The 17,014-nt window shown below is 50.1% G+C and overlaps 1 protein-coding gene across 2 annotated transcripts in view; it reads left to right on the top strand.

Annotated features, from left to right (window-relative positions):
* LOC8051380 (protein roadkill) overlaps window positions 1-17,014 on the top strand; it is a 156,502-nt gene that overhangs the window by 26,650 nt on the left and 112,838 nt on the right. The window contains exon 1 of one of the 2 annotated variants that reach the window (XM_029969065.4): window positions 16,757-16,774. The exons of the other annotated variant lie outside the window; for it this stretch is intronic. The gene's annotated coding sequence lies outside the window, so the exon portion shown is untranslated. Of the gene's footprint in view, window positions 1-16,756; window positions 16,775-17,014 lie in introns of those variants that run through there. 2 annotated transcript variants of the gene reach the window in all.

The raw sequence follows: 17,014 nt of genomic DNA, 5'->3' as shown, positions 1-17,014 counted from the left end.
GAGGGCTGATACGGCATTTCTTTCGCTTTCCGTGTCTTTTCTTTATCCTCCTTCCGTAGGCTGAACGTACCGCAGAGTCGAGGTGAGTCGCGACTCTCTGCCGTCACAGATTTCGTCCGCCGTTCGTCGGTTTTATTTGGAAGCGAAGAACTCTCTTGGCGTCGAGAATCGACGCTAGTGCCCTGGGGACTCGAAAAAAAAAAAAAAAAAAGGCGAGTCCTTGACATTTGCAATGGGTACTTTGTATTGGAGGAGGTCCGAGATGCGTCCCACGCGCGTCCATCCTTTGGGGAATCAAGTGCGCTGGTCGCCGATGCGCACGGGGGCGAGGGGGAGGGGGGGGGGAGGAGGAGGGGGAGACGGGACCTTGCCTGCCTTCCGGCTGTGCTGCCGCGTGACGTGGTTGGAAGAAGGGCGACCTTGCGCTGGAGATCAAGGCTGCTGCCGCGTCCAAGGTGAGCTTCCCTCTCGCGCGGGGGGAGAGGGAGGCGGCGAGTCGCCAAAGAGCCCCCCCTCTGCTGTCGACCGCGCTACTGCGTTGAGCTGCGCCGCGGCAGGGCCGCTGGCGTGCAGTGCGCGACGCTGCTTCGGCGGCGTCACCCGCGTGGGTGGGACGGTGGGTGTGGTCTCGAGCCCTCGAGGCTGAGCGGTTTTTGGGAGAGGAGGACGCTCGATTAATTGCCAGCTTGTACCTTAGATGGCGGCAGTGGCGCGTGGAGCGCCTGTCGTATTTCTATTTTCGGGAGGAGCGACTCCGAGTGAGCCCTCGTGGTAACTGCCGGGTCGGTAATCTGGCGACTCGACGGTGTCGGACAGGCGTTGTCGCATTGCTTTGACGGGGTTGGGGTTTGGCTAAAAGGAAACCCGGATGAACGCTCAAGAGACCTGGGAGGATACGGGGCAAGGCCGAAATTGTAAGGATGTGCGAATCGTTAGGGAGTTTTCGTACACCGCGTTGCCCCCTCCGCTAAGCGTTCCGCAACGAAGAAGTTGCTACTGCGCCTGCGCGCCGATAGCCTTGACTGTGGAGTTCCCGCTATCGTAGCGGGTTGCGGAGGGCCTTGCGGGACGGCGAAGACGATCTACAAAAACTCCCTGTTGTTTCGAACACCGCTGCGTCGTTCGTGGCTTTCGCGGGGGAAGGAAGAGACGCGACGCTGGTCTCTCCTTACAGTGTTGAAGCTGATGCACCGAGAAATTGAAGGAAAGGAAGAGAGGAGGTCGTTCCAGTCCGAGAGCCAAACGCCGGCGTGCCGCATTCGAGAACGCGTTCGACGAGTGCAGTGGAGACAAGGGCAGCTAGCTTCCGGTCTACCCACTAATTGTTCCAACGAGAGCTTGGCGTGCTGACGTCCCCTCTCGTCTTGTCCCTTCCTTCAGTTTCTCCGCGTATAAGGGCACTCCTCTACTCAGCTCGCTCAAGTATCCGGGCACTCCTTCCGCTTGTTTGGAATCGCTTTGGTGGATCCCACCGTTTATCGATATTGTATTAGTCAACGTCGTTACGTTGTTGTGCTGCACTGCTAAACTGAAGGGGAGCAGAAGCCTTGCCAGGCACCGAGCCTTTAGCTCTGCACCCCCCCCCCCCCCCCAATCACGCAAAAAAAAAAAAATTGCGAATTAAGAAAGCGGCTCAGATGGAGAAAGAGAGAGAGAGGTCAGTTCTCAAAAGGGTGATGACGTTTCCGCGTTCTTTTTATGCGATCTCTTTCTCAAGTCACGACGAGAATGCAGTGAACGACTTCCGATCCTAAATTTCTGCACAGAAATCAATCACGCAATGCGCTTTTTTTTTTTTTTTTTTTTTGGGGGGGGGGGGGGGGGGGGGGGGGCGTTTATTGTGGGACGACCGGGACGAGCTTGCCCGAATTTTCGAGACTTTCAGGTATGGCTTAGAATAACGTGTGATTTGATTCTATCTTCGTATCCAACATGACTCGTTACTTGGAAGTTTCGGGATATTTCTTCCTCATTCTCCGTGGCGGGCTTGTACACGTTACTAAAAAAAAAGTAAGGAATTACATTTATAATTACCCGTGGCTAAATGTAACTAATTACAGTTATAATTACACTTCCACACAAGTAAGGGACCGTTATTTCAAAAAGCAATTCGTTACTTTCGCGGCGTAACTTTCAGCCTTACTGTCTTAGGGTAAGAAACAAGAGAAGTTTTATGCAAGCGTTTATTGTTGCCGCAACTCGCACTTTTGTGACCTTGAGCAACATTTTGCTCTCAAAGAGTCTCATCGAACATCTTGCCTCGTTTCTATGTGAAGATGTTGTCCGCCGCACTGAACACCTTTTCAAACCACCTTTTTCTACAGAGGTGCTGCCACCTGGATGCGCCACTGAGTGGCTACAAAACAATGCGTTAACAAGGCCTCCCCTACCCGCTCGACACCCAAAACGTTAACTAGATCCTGTTGGCTCATTGAGACACTGTGTCCTAACTACGGCTCCATCAAACTTGGTTTTTGTCCTCAGTGTAGATAATTTTGTTCCCTGAAGTTGATACAAACAGGTCATATTTTCTCTCTCTCTCTCTCTGCCAGAAGGAAGCAAAGAAAGAGTGAAGAGACAAAATGAAAAGACGCCTACAGATGCGCTACACCAGCTCGCGTACACATTGACTTTTTTTTTATTTGTTTTTTTTACTGAGGGGAACACTTTGAACTCGGGAGTTTGCCTAATACTGTATGCACGGGGAGTCCGCTTCTTTGTATCAGTGTGCTTCCCACTTCGTTGTGGGCGAGCAAGTTGACGAGTTACGATTTGCAAACAGTTAAACGCCTCAGAGGAAAAAAAAAAAAGATTTATGTTGAGGGGTTAGGTGACGTGAAGAAAGGCATTGGGCAGCTAAAGAATGACAGGCCTTGCGTTTTGTATATGCAGGTGAAAGTGTGATTCCACCAGAGCTTGCGCTTACAGAAAAAAAAAAAGAATGTATATATACTTCCTACGATTTTTTTTGTCAATATTCAAGGTTCCCACATTTTCGCTCAGCGAATGAGAACAAAAATGTAACGGATTCCAATCATTCTCTTACGTAAAAAGAAGCAAGGAAACTACAATTACTTTCTGAAATATGTGATTTTTCCTTTACAAAATTACTAATAAATGTAAGGATTACAAGTAATTTAGTTGCTCGTACAAGCAACTAAATTACTTGTAGTCCTTACATTTATTAGATTGTGTACAAATCTGGTCCGTAATCTGTCCGGGCGGTTGAATTAGCCCCGTTGAGTGCACTTCCCGTCGCGCCCTGGTTCACTGCAGAGAAGCTACCCCCCGGCGGAGTAGACATGGAGGTCTTGCGTATGTCGCTTCGCCGCAGCGCAGCCTCGTGCTAAGAGTAAAACACTTCTCCAGGGTGAAATGGCGCACGACCGGCGCGTTGGGGTAAAACTGAATTTGGTGAACTATGACGTGACTGTCGTGACCGCATTTCTCCTTGGGGTACAATTTCAAAATAAAACTACGGTTAGTTTTTATGATAGACCGTGACATCCTGACAAATACCGCGCGTCATTAATCACAGTTCTTATATGCATATATTTTCTTTTTCTTTTTTTTCTTAAGTTTTAAGAAGGTTACATTTGTTTAAAATTTCGAAAGGATGGGTGAATAGCATTGGTTAGGTGTAAGCTGCGCTGTGGGGTTAAATTTCTAGGTTTAGGTCCTCCCAGCAGCTGGGGCCGTCACACTGCGCAAGCGCAGAAGTCCTTTGCGACACCCCAAGCTCTGCTTTAGGGAGCCAGCGTGTCGACGCCCCCTGTTTTATAAAACTCCCTAATGTGTTCGTGTCTTTGTCTGTCCTTCGCGCTATTTATTGTTCCTAATGTTTATCCATCTAGGCCATCTCGGCAATTTAGCCTGGTACCCCCCCTTTGGCGGTTGCGGTTTCCTCGCGTGTGTCCGTGCATTGGCCCCCGGGTGCGGATGCTTGCACGGAGCCCACGGCGGGGGCCCTCGGAGCGTGACCGCTCGACGAAGCAAAAACACCCCCCCCCCCCCCCCCCCCCCCCCCCCCCCCCACGCACACACACACACACACGTAGTCGGGAACCGGGTGACGTCGAGGACTCCCAGCTGCCCGGTCTCGTGCCCCGCAGCTGGCATCCTGTCTCCCGCCCCCGAGAATTAACCGTCGGACAAGACAAAATGACGCGTCTTTTGTTTGCTTTTTGGAAGGGGGACCGCTTCAAATTTGAAGTGAGTCGCGACTTTTTACGCGTCTCCAGTTCTCGGGGGCCAGCGTAACAAATCTGTGAAAAGAATCCTAACGACTGCTCGTTGCAATGGGAACATCACTCAGTTCATGTTGTATGTATAACCGATCGTTTCTTCGTCTTTTCGTTTCTTCGCGATTGAAGGCATGCTATACTCCGCGACAACTTTTCTTGGCATTTCCGGGGATAGGAGGAGAGCCCGCGCACAGCTTTATTCAACGCTCAAAATGGGAGAGGGAACGTGTAGGGCCCTTCCACTGCATTGCCAAGAAAAGTTGTCGCTGAGTATAGTTCCAAAAGTAAGCTACAATTGTTTAACCACTACCGAGAGAAAAAATAAAAGGTGATAGGGTTGCTTACATGCTCCTGGTAACCTCGTAATTGTTTTATTAACATTTTTTTTAAAGAACAATATTCTTTTAAGTTTTTAAGTAACTTCAGAATTACTGTCTGGAATTACTCGAATCAGTATCTGCGATTCGCTCTAGGAAAAAGAATTACTAACACAGATATAACTGCGAAGTGTAAACATGAGAACGAAAACAAACCAAAAATGATATTGCTACGACGAATGTATAGAGCGTTTCAATCTACACCGAGGTTAAAGACATTTCGAACTGAAGGTTATGATGATGATCCTGAACTCTCAGCTTGCCCTTCTTTTCTGTGGTCGTCTGCTGCCTAGAAAGTATCCTTTTTATTCCAATCTTAGTACAATAATTACGAGGTTATTACGGGTGTTAGTTTGGCAACTTCTGGTTACTACTTTCTAAATAAATAAATATTTCTCCGATGCCAGCGCATGATCCTCCAGTGGTGGTTGTACATTTGTAATATGCACTCCATTCCATTTATGTTTGCGTGTGCCTTACTTTCCCGTCTGTAAGTCGCAACCCCCCCCCCCTCCCCCTTTTTTTTTTTGCTTTTCAAGTAGACCGTTTATAAAAAGAAAAAAAAGTTGGTGGATCAGTTGCATTTTTATAATTGTAAGTTCGGCACGGCGCAATTGCATTGGTACGCCCTCAAATGTGTAATGTGATGGCGATATGTGCCATCACATTCATCAATTATCGCATCAATTTTCAGTATTATCGCAATGAATCGAACCAGAGACGTTACCTTCGCGGCAAATTTGCGTAGTCGTAATATTGTGTATACTTACGGGGATAAAAAAACGCAAATAAGCCGCACCGTTGCCTAAGACGCACCGACGGAAATGTTGGGAAAAACCGCCACTTACACTCCGGGAAACATGGTACACGTGAGACCCGTGACTCAATAAGATTGATTGATTGATTGCGGAAAAGCCACGTATACCGCACAAATACGTCTAAAAGCTACCGCGATTGGACGCCGGGGATTGTCGGTTGGGCGGCGGCGGATGAGCCGGTGCCCGTCCTGCGGTCACCGGTCGGCCCGACCCGCTGGCCCCCACGAGGCCGTCGGGTTGCCTCCGCGTCGTGCCTCCGGTCGCCTCCCGACCGACAGGGGCCGACGGGGCAGACGGGGCCGGCCTCCTCGTCTGCGCTCCCTCGCCGCCGCCGACACGGGAGCAGCGGAACAGCGCGCTGGTTACGCGGCCGACCTGCAGCCCGCGTCCAGGTCGTCATCGCACCTGTGCAAGGCCACCTCCGTCACCGCACGCGCGCGTGAAATGCAGTTTTCGCTTGCACGGAAGAACGCCGCGGCTGTTTGGAAAAACCATCCTGGTAGCAGGATGAGAACGCTGCTAGTATTTACTGGCAGGATGAGAACGCCAGGGTGTCTCTTTCAGATTCCCGGTATCGCGCTTGTTGCCTTCCGCTGTGCTTAGACTGCGCGTGCACGCTCGAGGCTCGCGAGACGCCGCGAAGGTTCATCGAAGGTCGCTGAAGGCGGGGCAACCGAAGGACCCGATTGTCGTTCTCATGCTTTCAGTAGCTACTCGTATAGCCTCCTGTGTACTTACAAAGCCTGGCAGATCGCCACGAGAAGCGGTCGCCGTAATGGAAAACGGGGAGCGGCATGCAACGGATGAGAGGAGAGCCAGGTGACTGGCGCCCCGCTGCGGCGAGACGCCAAAACACACTTCTTCCGACCGGACAAGTGTGGTTTGGGTCCTCGCCGCTGCAAAAGCTGCGCGCCGACGTCCGGGTTCCCCTAGAAATGGCTCTTCGATGCTCTGTGGTACCAGATCCTCGCGCTCAAAATCCGCTACCAGGCACTGAATGGCTCCGTCGTCGAACTGTCAGGTGCTACTGGCGGCGTGAGCCATCGAAAGCGTCGCTGTGGTCGGCCTAGCACGATTGGTCGAGTGCTGACTGTGACGTCAGCCACGCACGCATCCAGGGCTTTTTAAGCGCGAAACACATGTACGACGAAATCGTCCGATCCGACGTCCGACCACGCAATACGACGGTCGGAGGCGAGGGTTTTCAACGCTCTCCGATGCTACGAAAACCCTCTCCCCCAAGGTCATTTCGGCAGTCCGCACGTCGGATCGGAAGGTTTCGTCTTACATGTGTTTCGCGCTTTATTCGGGGGGCGAGGGGGAGGGCGGCGGAAGGGGAGGAGAGGGAGGCAAGGAGGGAATCTTTCGCCGACGTCAGCGAAGGATTCCCCATCGACGAACATAAGAGGAATGGAAGAACTTCACTCTTGATTAGCAGGGTTGTTTTCAGAACGCGATGATTTCGAGCTTCCACCGTGCTCATTACGAACACCGTCGAACTCGTTGTTCGCGAGGTAATGACGTCAGGAGAGGGAACCGAAGGAGGGCGCCACCGAAACATCTCGCCGCCAATAGGATCCCTTCGTAACGGTGGTGAACGCTCTGGATGACTTCGTAGCATCAGAAATTGCGTTTTCACGATGTCAGATTCCGTTTTCTCGAGGGTACGGCCGACACGCGTCGATTCCGTTCTTGTCCACGAACGGTGGTCAATCGACTTTCCGTCTCGGTCAGTCCAGCCTTGTGGAACCGGTGGACCGAAGATGTTTTGGGGAAAAGGACGGTCGGTAGGGGGATACCGGAGGGTACGCGTCAAGTCACGTGGAGTAGACAGCAGCATGCAGCACCGTCGAAGCGCTCTATGGATAGCCTCTGCGTGCGCTGCAGAGAAGCACCTCCGAGGACCTCTGCGAAGGCATGTGCGCGGGCATAGATTGGTACAAAAACAAAACTTACAAAAGCCTAAAAAATACACAAAGAAAGCGCCGTGACTTGTTGTTTTGTTGTTTTCGTGTTTTTGCGCGCGCATTGCCAGTCGACTTATTTAGCGTCGCACTCCTTTATTTTTTTTAGGCGCGGCGCGATGACGTGAACAGATCTCAGAATAAATCTGCGGTCTGAGGCACGTCTTCAATATTAAAATAACATAATCGTGTTTTATTTTTGTTTTTTTTTTTTAGTCACGTTCTTTAATCCTGTGCTTTCGGTTCGAACTGGTCTGTGTTCCTCCGCAAATTTGGAGTTTTTAGAATAGCGTATCCCCAAAAACTTTGCGAAGCTTTTGGGAATACGCGACGACGCAAAGCTTAGCAAAGCTTTGCGTCTAAATTTTTGCACCGTCGCCACCGCCTATATATATTCACCGAATTCAAACGGCGTTCTGGGTTATTAGCGCATGATCACGTATATTTCTTTTGCGTACGCGAAGCTTTTTGGGGTCGCTGTTTCACAGCCCGCCAATATAGACGACTCCGCTGCGCGAAATTAACGGGTATATAGTGGCTTGTCAGCAAACTAGGCTTCGCGAGAAAATACAAAAACGCAGCTTAGTGGGGAATCGAATCGGTGTTAAGCTCACGTGGCGTCAATTTTCCCACTAAATCTAGCGGAGAAACTGAATTTGTTCATAGGTGACGTGACACCAAGTCATGTGGCGTCATTCTGCCCGCTAAATTTACCGGTGAAATTGAATTGGAGGATGAAGGGAGACGAGGGTATAGAGGAGGAGGAGGAGGGGCATACCCTCCCGTCCGTGCCCTCCCCTCCTCCTCCTCAAGAGCTGCGCTCTAATTCGGCATTACAGAGAATTGTAAATGTCTTTATTTTTTTTTCCATTCGCTTAGAACTTAGAACTGATTTCGCGACTGCACGTTCCCCACGAAAACGGGACATGAGGCATTTTTTTTTTTTTTCGATGAAAAACGACGGCACGTCTGGTCACCCTATATCATTATCTTACACCGTGCCCTATGTATAAGCGACCATTTATTGTTTATAGTATACGTTCATTTGATACCGCGAATACCGAAAAAACCTTCACTCTAAGTGAGTGCAATTCCGGGGCTAGCTCATAGATGGCGCCAGCCTGAGGGAGCACAAGGCTAGTTCAGCCATTCCGGACGTTCCACCACGACACGTTGCGCGGACTTGGGTTTTCGTAACTATCTTCGCAGTAAACAGTCACGAAGGTCGTAACAACGCGGTCGTCGCACTCGAGCGCGAATGTCCGAATTGAGTGTCGAGCCGATTGATATCCGCTCGTAAACGTGTAGCCAGATTGTTTCCCGCGACGAGTGACTGCAGCCCGCACAGATGGCGCGAGCTACGCTCCAGCCTCGGGACGGCGTGTCCATCCATATCCATTCATCCTCCAAACGTTCTGTTTCCACGGCGACTACGATGACAGCAACAGCGGCGGGGGAGAAGGAAAAAAAAAAAATCGAGTGCGGAAGAGAACTTTGAGTCGTAAATATTTAGGCTGCGGGCGCAGGCGAGGTTGACGACGAGCGTTATGCTTCATACGCGAGCGGAAGAGGGGGAGGAGGAGGCCATCTTGAGTTTCTTTTCCTCGGGAAGGAGGCCGAATATGTGCCAACTTTGGATGTGGGTCAAGGCGAGGCGAGAATTTATGGTTACGGAGAAATTTCCCAGCCCTGTCTTTTTTTGAACCGAATGTTTCTTTTTGGGGGGGAATGGCTGCGGCGGACGCGCGGGCACTTTTGGACCGCGCGATCGGCGCCTGCTGCTCGGTCTGTTTGACAGCGGGGCGCGAGGAGCCCCGCCTTCCTTTCCCGGCAGAAGAAGGCGTCGCGAGAGGTGCGAACGGGGGAGGGAGAGGAAACGCCATAGCGCTCGACTGCGCAAGATGAACGACATCCGGGTGTGCGGTGGTTCCCGCGTGGATCTGTCAAATACATTTGTGTGTGTGGGTGTGGATCATGCTTTCTCCCAGCGTGCTTCCACCTGCGAGCGAACTGTATACGGGAAACAGCGCGGATGCAAACGACTCTATCGGAACACTTTTTGGGTTCGGCTAAAAGCCGTTTATTGATTATTTGCACAAAAAAAAAAAAAAAAAAACCGCTGGTGCGATAGTTTTGGATTTTCCATCTTGCTTCTTAAAGGAGCTATGCAACGATATTCAATTGGAATGTTTTTCTCTCTACACGAGCTTACTGGCACACCTGGGACTCAAGGATACTCACACGCAACGCTATTGGCCAAGAAACTCGTTTGTTGCGGTGTAATTTCAAGGACAAAAGCGATCATTTTCATTCAATCTTTCCTTTGCAAAATTTGATGACGTAACTCGGGGATCGCAGTACACCCAAGTGACGATATTTGAATGCGGTTCATAGATTGGACCCGAGCATTGCGAGGGCACTTGACTTGGGCTCGTGACAATTGCTGGAGAGGCATTCGGGTTGTGACCCGTGTCCAATCGCTGCAACGACGACAACAGCCGAGCCATAACAATGTCTGGAACTCAGCGCGTGTCCTGCGCTTTGCCAACCCCAGCGCGTGGCTATGATCAACACTGGCGGCATGTAATCGGCTCCAGATCACGTGGCCGCTTGTTCTGGCTGCGAGTTGAGGGGGTGAACGCTGCTCGTTTTTCTTCAATTTTTTTCTTGGACTTCTAATGCGTGGGGTGAAAAACGAACGGGTATTTCGTAGTCATTAACGTTAGGGATTCGTTTTAAGCGGTATTTGTGCACAGTACAAAAATTGTTGCATCGCTCCTTTAAGAGTTGCAGGTAGGCATGTGCCAATAATGGATCTCGATCTCTGTGCGCTGGTATGAATACGGAAATTATACCAGACTCACAGTATTTTTTATGTGCTTGTATACCATGCCGACTATTTTTTTAGTTGAAAGAAAAATACTTTTGTATTTTCATTTACTGAGGTGAAAAGTGCCAAACGTGTCTCTGACAATCCGGTGGCATATTCGGAGCCTTGGAACTCACGAGTTATTATATTTGTCGCTTACCAAATACTATGGGCTATCGACGGTCACAAGTTTAGTTGTTTTTATTTTCAGGAAATATTTTATATAAAATGTGAAATATCGACAAAAATTAGATTTATCGGTATTTTGATCCCACTTTATCGAAAAACCTCATTTTTTATTTCGTTCAATTTTTTTATTATTATTGCTGCCGATCATATTTTCAAGTGGCTTGGTTCGATTTACCCCCCTCTCCCCCCCCCCCCTTTTTTTTTTTTTGTATCTTTTTCTAGAAGTGATTGAAATCGAACCCACGTTCTCGGAACGTCCAAACGCAGTTTCCGCAGGTCGGCTTCCCTGTAGACTGTACTGCTTACTTTTCTGTTAAAATGCATCGGGTAATTTTATTTTTACTGAGAACACGAGTGCTTGGCTACATGTTGTAGTTTCTTATTTTTGTAATGCTGGCAACTGACATTCCTTAGTCCGAACGCTAGGGGGCGGCGGATGTTTCATTATCCGGTGTGTAAAGAGCCAGGGCACAAAGGGCGAAGAAAACGGAACGAGCTCTTTATGTAGCCAGACCGGGATCATGTTGTCACGAATGCCAATTGGCGAGGCGATGAAAAGTGAAGCAAATGAAACGTTTGATGGGGCGAACTTCTGCTCAAAACAAAAAGGGAACAGGGGGTTATCAACAGAGCGTCGCGGGCGTCGCAGGCGGCGAAACAGCAGGATCGAACGATGGGGCGAGGACTGCCTCCGGCTTGCCACGCGGAGCCCCTTATGTACACGCGTGGGCTTCTAGAACAGTCGGCGTAGAAGGTTCGGCGTAGAATATTCTAACCTCGAATAAGCTACAGGGTTCTCGAATTTGCCAGAACACGACGTAGAAACAGAAGAAGGTGCATCCGTAGGCAGGAAACGAACCTCGGCTCTTTGCGTGGGAGTCAAGCTGGATAACCGCTAGGCCACGGGCGCGCTGCCTATCTTACCAGCTGCGCCCGCGGCAATATCTGTGTGTGCTATACACAGCTTGTAAAGCTTGAAGCACCTTGCCACAGTACACAATTTTCGTTCGCAGGACGGCTCCCTGGTACGGACGTCAAAAGACTCCGTCAAAAAAAAAAAAAAACTGGCTACAAGCGTTGTTCTTTTCGACTTACTGGAGAAAGAAATCGATACATTCAGGAAGCACAAAAAAGAAGAATGGGCCTCAGTAGGTGCTTGCAAAGGGATACGCTCCGCGCATGTCTGGTGCACAGTTCGCGAGCCAGGCCGGGAACGTATAGGTGACATAAGCACGAGACGTATAGTGTCCCGCAATATGAAAGACACATTCGCCGGTGCTGTTTATGCAGCGGTGCCAAGTCCACCTTGGCCGGACGCGCTTTCTATTTTGAAGGGGAAAATAGAACGAACATTTATTTATTCCCAAACCCCAAGCGATGTGCGCTTAAAATAAAATCGTCAAATCGCTTTTCTATATTCCCGAAGGCTGTACAATCTGAGCTGTGCAACGATATTCAGTTGGAATGTTTTTCACTATACACGAGCTTACTGGCACTAGTGGGAGTCAAGGATACTCGCACGTAACTCCGCTGGCCAAGAAACTCCTTTGTTGCGGTGTAATTTCAAGGAGAAAAGCGATTTTTTTCATTCAATCTCTCCTTTGCAAAATTTGATGACGTAACGTGGGTATCGCAGTACACCCAGATGACGATATTTGAATGCTGTTCATAGATTGGACCCGAACGTTGCGTGGGGGCACTCGATTTGGGCTCGTGATAATTACTAGCTCGAGAAGCATTCGGGGAGTGGCCCGTGTCCGATCGCTGCAACGACGACAATAGCCGAGCCATAACAATATCTGGAACTCAGCGCGTGCCCTGTGCTTTGCCAACCCCAGCGCGTGGCTATTCTCTACATTGGCGGCATATAGTCGGCTCCAGATCACGTGGCTGCTTGTTCGGGCTGCGAGTTGAGGGGATAAACGCTGCTCGTTTTTCTTTAATTTTTTTCTGAAACTTCTATTGCGTGGGGTGAAAAACGAACGCGTGTTTCATAGGTCATTAACGTCAGGGATCTGTTTTAAGTGGTATTTGCGCAAAGTACGAAAATTGTTGCATCGCCCCTTTAAGCTCGGTGCGACGAAGTGGAGAAACTATCTAGTCTGCAGAGACATTAAGTGACTGCTTTCGCTGCCTTCTGTGCATGTGGGAGTCGTTGCTTCCTGGCGTTCAGAGATATCGATCAGTCTTGAACAATACCCAACACGTTTATTTTTAACTGCACACGCTCGTTCAAACAGAAGGGACACTCGCCGCTCGCTCGCTTTGATTCCAGCTTTCTTTCTTTCCGTCTCGACTTTCTCGGCTGCATCCGACTGCTGCATCGGACCCCTGATCTTTGGTATGTCCTCCTTACCAGAGTGCAGGGCTAGGAACAGAACGCTTGTCCAGAAATCCCGTCGTGGGTCTTGGCCCGCTACTAACAGTCGGTATGTATACGTTTGCACTGGTTTGCACGCGCGGCTTTTACACGTCGTTGAGGCTTTAGGTTAGAGTCGCTCGCAGGTTGGAATCGCCGAAGAAAAAGGTTGAGTAGATTGGGGGACACTCGAAATTAAACGAATAGAATAGTGCACGTTGAAGGTGCATTTGTTCCCTTCGTTTGGACAACCAAAAACAACACAATCCGCAAAAAAAAAAAAAAAAAAAAGAGGTAAAGTTAACGAGAAGAGACTGAATGTGCAGGGGAGTTGGTGATAATTACTAACCATGATGTGTAACTCCCGAAACCAAGGCGAGGGAAAAAACGAACAAACTTGTGTCAAAGAAAAAGACCCAGGAACGTCTAAATGCTTCCAAGCTGGGTTCCAAACGTTTTCTCGTTTTTTTTTTTTTTTTTTTTTTTTTGCTTTGATTTGAGAGTTTTTTTGTTTTTCTCCTTCGCAACGATCTCGGGAGTTACAAAATATAGGTAAAACTAGAAAATGAGAAGCACGGGCGAATATAATGTAATCCTTGCCAAATATTGAAAAAAAAACAAAAAACATTTAGGTGAGGAATTACTTTGGTATATGGGGAAACAGAAGTAAACAAAAATAGGGCGTTGTAAATGTATATATGAATTAAACGATCAGTCAATTCACTCGCTGTATTCACAGATATCGGGTACAAACACGAATGCCTGCATAAACGAGAGTTCGATTTGCTTTCGAGGTTTGGCGACGCCCGTCCAAAGCCTGCAGAGAGAGCATGGTGACTTGCGGGTTACATTACCCGAAGTGACATTAACCCGTGCTCTCGGCTGCTTGCCCCCTCTTCCTCGACTCATTGATTGGCTCGCTGCCCGTGACGGGGAGTCCTTCCCGCTCCCCTTTATTTATCGGACTACTCCCCGGCTCCGGTGCTAACTCGGGGGAGCGAGCGAGGAGACGGACGCTTGCTGATGCCCGCCTCGGTTGCCAGGCGACGAGGGTCCGCGCCTGCGAGGGTCCGCGCCTGGCGTTCTTCGCTAGGCCTGCTGCGTTGGGGGAAGGTTCATCGGCATGGACGCGCACGTCTTGAGACGGGTCGCTTGGGGCTTGGATATTGCCTTCTCGCTTTTTTTTTTTTAGGGGTTTGCATTTGGGATGTTTTAAATGTGTGTGTGTGCGTGTGTATTTGTATTTCTGATGAGGTTGCAAGGGTACGTTTGCACAAAAGGCCCAGCAGTGTTCCCTAATGATTTTCCTTACGGATACCCAGGCTTCCAAGGAGAGGTTTGACTTTCGTTCTGCGGGGACTTTGAATTTTTCTCGAATGTTAAGATCGTTCGCGGTGTTGCGAAGGTTGAGGGCGTTTACCGATGCAGCGCCAAGTGGTAAATTTGAGTGTGGACAAGGCTCCATTGTTGGTGCAAACGGAATAATATGATTGAGCCCTCCAACACCTTGTGCAATGAATTACTGACGTCTGTTTGGGATAACATGGACCGGGAGTGTGCAAGCAACGCTGGTCAGCTAACGAAAAACAAGCGGTGTGTGAATGGAGAAGGGAGTCGGGTCACACGAGAGGAAGGCTCATCAAAATAGTAGGAAAGCATCGATCGTTTAGTTATGTCTCGTTAATACGAATACGCCCCCTTATAGACAACGTTGTCGGGTATACGCCTTAAGGAAATGTGTGCATTTTTGTCTCGTTATTGGGGGCAACTCATATTACGGACGATGTTGCGGGCTAACGTGCAAAGGTGTCCATATTGACGAGGCGTGACTGTATAGAGGTAAAGTACAAATCGATGGATGTGCACACGTTCGTTCTCTCCTGGTGAATTGCTGGCATGGTACAGTAATCTGGAGGGACGTGTGGACTTCAGATACGAATTGAGAAAAAGATAGCGTAAATTGCGACTCAAGGTTTCGTTGTGGAGGGGCCACACTACGCAGCGATCGATTGCTGTGCACATTGAACGGTCGTCGTAGTGGTAGCTGTTTCTTTCCTCAGCGTGCGTTTGTGTAAACGTTGAATTTTAGTGCGGTGGCTGTGTACGTGATTATTCTGCAATCTTGGAGGAGGTATCTCGTTCGACGTGAGCGTATCCAACGAGAGAGAAGGCCTGAAAAGGGCGGGCGCAGACTGCGAACCCGGGATAGAAGCCCGCGGCGGTTGCGACAGGGTTCAAACCCACGACCTTGACAGCTTCTTGGTGCGAGGGAGTACCAAGGCCGCCGACAGGACGATCGATGCACGCGCGTTGGCCGTCAAGGACGCGGCGTCCTCGCTTCTACCTCTGGGGTCCGAACAACTGTACAAGCACGGACGACACGGGGCTGGCGTTGTTCGCCTGCCTCTTTTGAGGCCATAAAAGAAGCGGCACTGAAGGAAAAAGAAAAAAAAAGAAAAAACACGAAACGCCACGATTAGCAGGAATTAAAACGCTTACCATAAAGCTTTACTTTTTTTTCTTTAGTATTGTTTGAAAAACATTTTTGCAGATCGGGTTTATTCGGGGTGTTTGTACGCCGAGTCAGATTGCTTGCAGTGTTGGGAGCGAACGGACTGAATCGGTGTCCCACGCGCGTATGATTGTTTTTCGAAAGGAATAAGCTCGTCTAAAGTCACTGATAGGGCTAGAACGGCAGGGATGTTATTAGTTGTCCCGCCTCCAGCGTTTCGCGAGCGTGCCCAGTGATGTTCTCGCACTGCAGCATTCCAGTGACTGCCGCCACTGGCACGAGGTCGTTTTGGCATGGGGAGTCTGGAGCCAGCCATTTTTACGGACTGTCGAAATTCCGGATCGGTGGCGGGAGCCGTCCTACAGTTTTCGGCCGAAAGAAAGGCGGAGTGCCGATTCAATGTCTCTCGGGAGAGAGAGACACCTCGCTTTATTTGGCCCGTCTCGCGTCGTACCTCAAATCGGGGAACGAAAGAAAGAGAGCGAGAGAAAAAAAAAAAAGTAGAAGCTTTTCGTTTAATTCTACTTAGCCGACTGAGAAGCTTCATCGACACTTTGCAGAGCCGGCAAAGAGAAGGAAAAAAAAAAATGAAAGAAGCATTGCGGAGAAGTACCGAAAACGGAGGGGTACAGCAGCAAAACGTGAAAATGGGAATGGTGGGCCCCCTCCTTCCCTTCCCCTGCCGGCGGCGGCAGCCATCCCCGCCGACGTCGTCGACGGCTGCACCCGAGAATGCACTGTTCGGGGACCGAGCGGAAGAACAGCAGAACCGACGCGCGCTCTTATTTTATCCTGTGTTTCGCGCGCATTTTGTCCGTTTTTGCGCGACTGGGTGCTGGTTCTAAGCCGCGCCCCCGATTGGCCCCCCGGAACCCGCCAATGGGGAGCGTGCATTTCGTTTCTCTCTTGTCCTCTACCGGAGAGGAGGTTCAAGATGGCGGCGCCCGTGTCGGTGGCTGGTTGCTTGGTCCATCTGCCTTCTGCCGCGGCTGTTGGGTTTTGTGTAGTTCTGCTGCTGGAGCTTGCTTGCTGCACGCGGCATTGCAGTCTCGTTGTAGTGCGCGGCGTCTCTGACCTGGAAGTGCGTTTATTTTCCCCCGAGTTTTCTTAGGGTTATTGTAACGTATTTCAGCTGGATCGTCAGATTCATTCGCTAGTGGTTGCCTTTTTTTGTTTATTTTTATTTGTGATTGGGATGGCGGGTCAACGGACACCGTTGAAGGCGATTCGGTGCCGCCTCCGCCGGTGATGACAGTCGTCGGTTCGTTGGTGGCTGCGTGTGTGCGTGCGGTCGTCGTCGGAAGCGCCTCCTTTGTGCCGTGCACGTCGCTGCAGTCCGGGACGCCTTGATCGGAACTCGGCGGCGCCCGGGACGCCGGTCCGGACGAGTCGGGACGCCGAGCCGAACCCAGGGGCTTCGGTGCCGCACGAACCGACCGCCGGTGAGTGATTGTTGAAAGACGTGCCGCTGGTGGCGAGATCGCGCCGGTCCGTCCGTGCTCTGTCTCGTTGGATGGGCTCGGGTTCCACGCGCCCGTGCCTGCTTCTAAGCGCCTTCTGAAGCTACCACATCGACTAATCAGTCCTGTTGCGGCCGTTGTGGTAAAAAAAATGCGTGAGGTATAGTTGCGTTTGCGCGGTTGTGCCCAGACTAAAAATACAAAGTGAAAAAAAAAAGAGAG

The sequence above is a fragment of the Ixodes scapularis genome, unplaced genomic scaffold (assembly GCF_016920785.2).
Source record: "Ixodes scapularis isolate PalLabHiFi unplaced genomic scaffold, ASM1692078v2 PGA_scaffold0__279_contigs__length_252992795, whole genome shotgun sequence".
Lineage (NCBI taxonomy): Eukaryota > Metazoa > Arthropoda > Arachnida > Ixodida > Ixodidae > Ixodes > Ixodes scapularis.
This window is presented reverse-complemented; position numbering and strand designations above follow the sequence as displayed.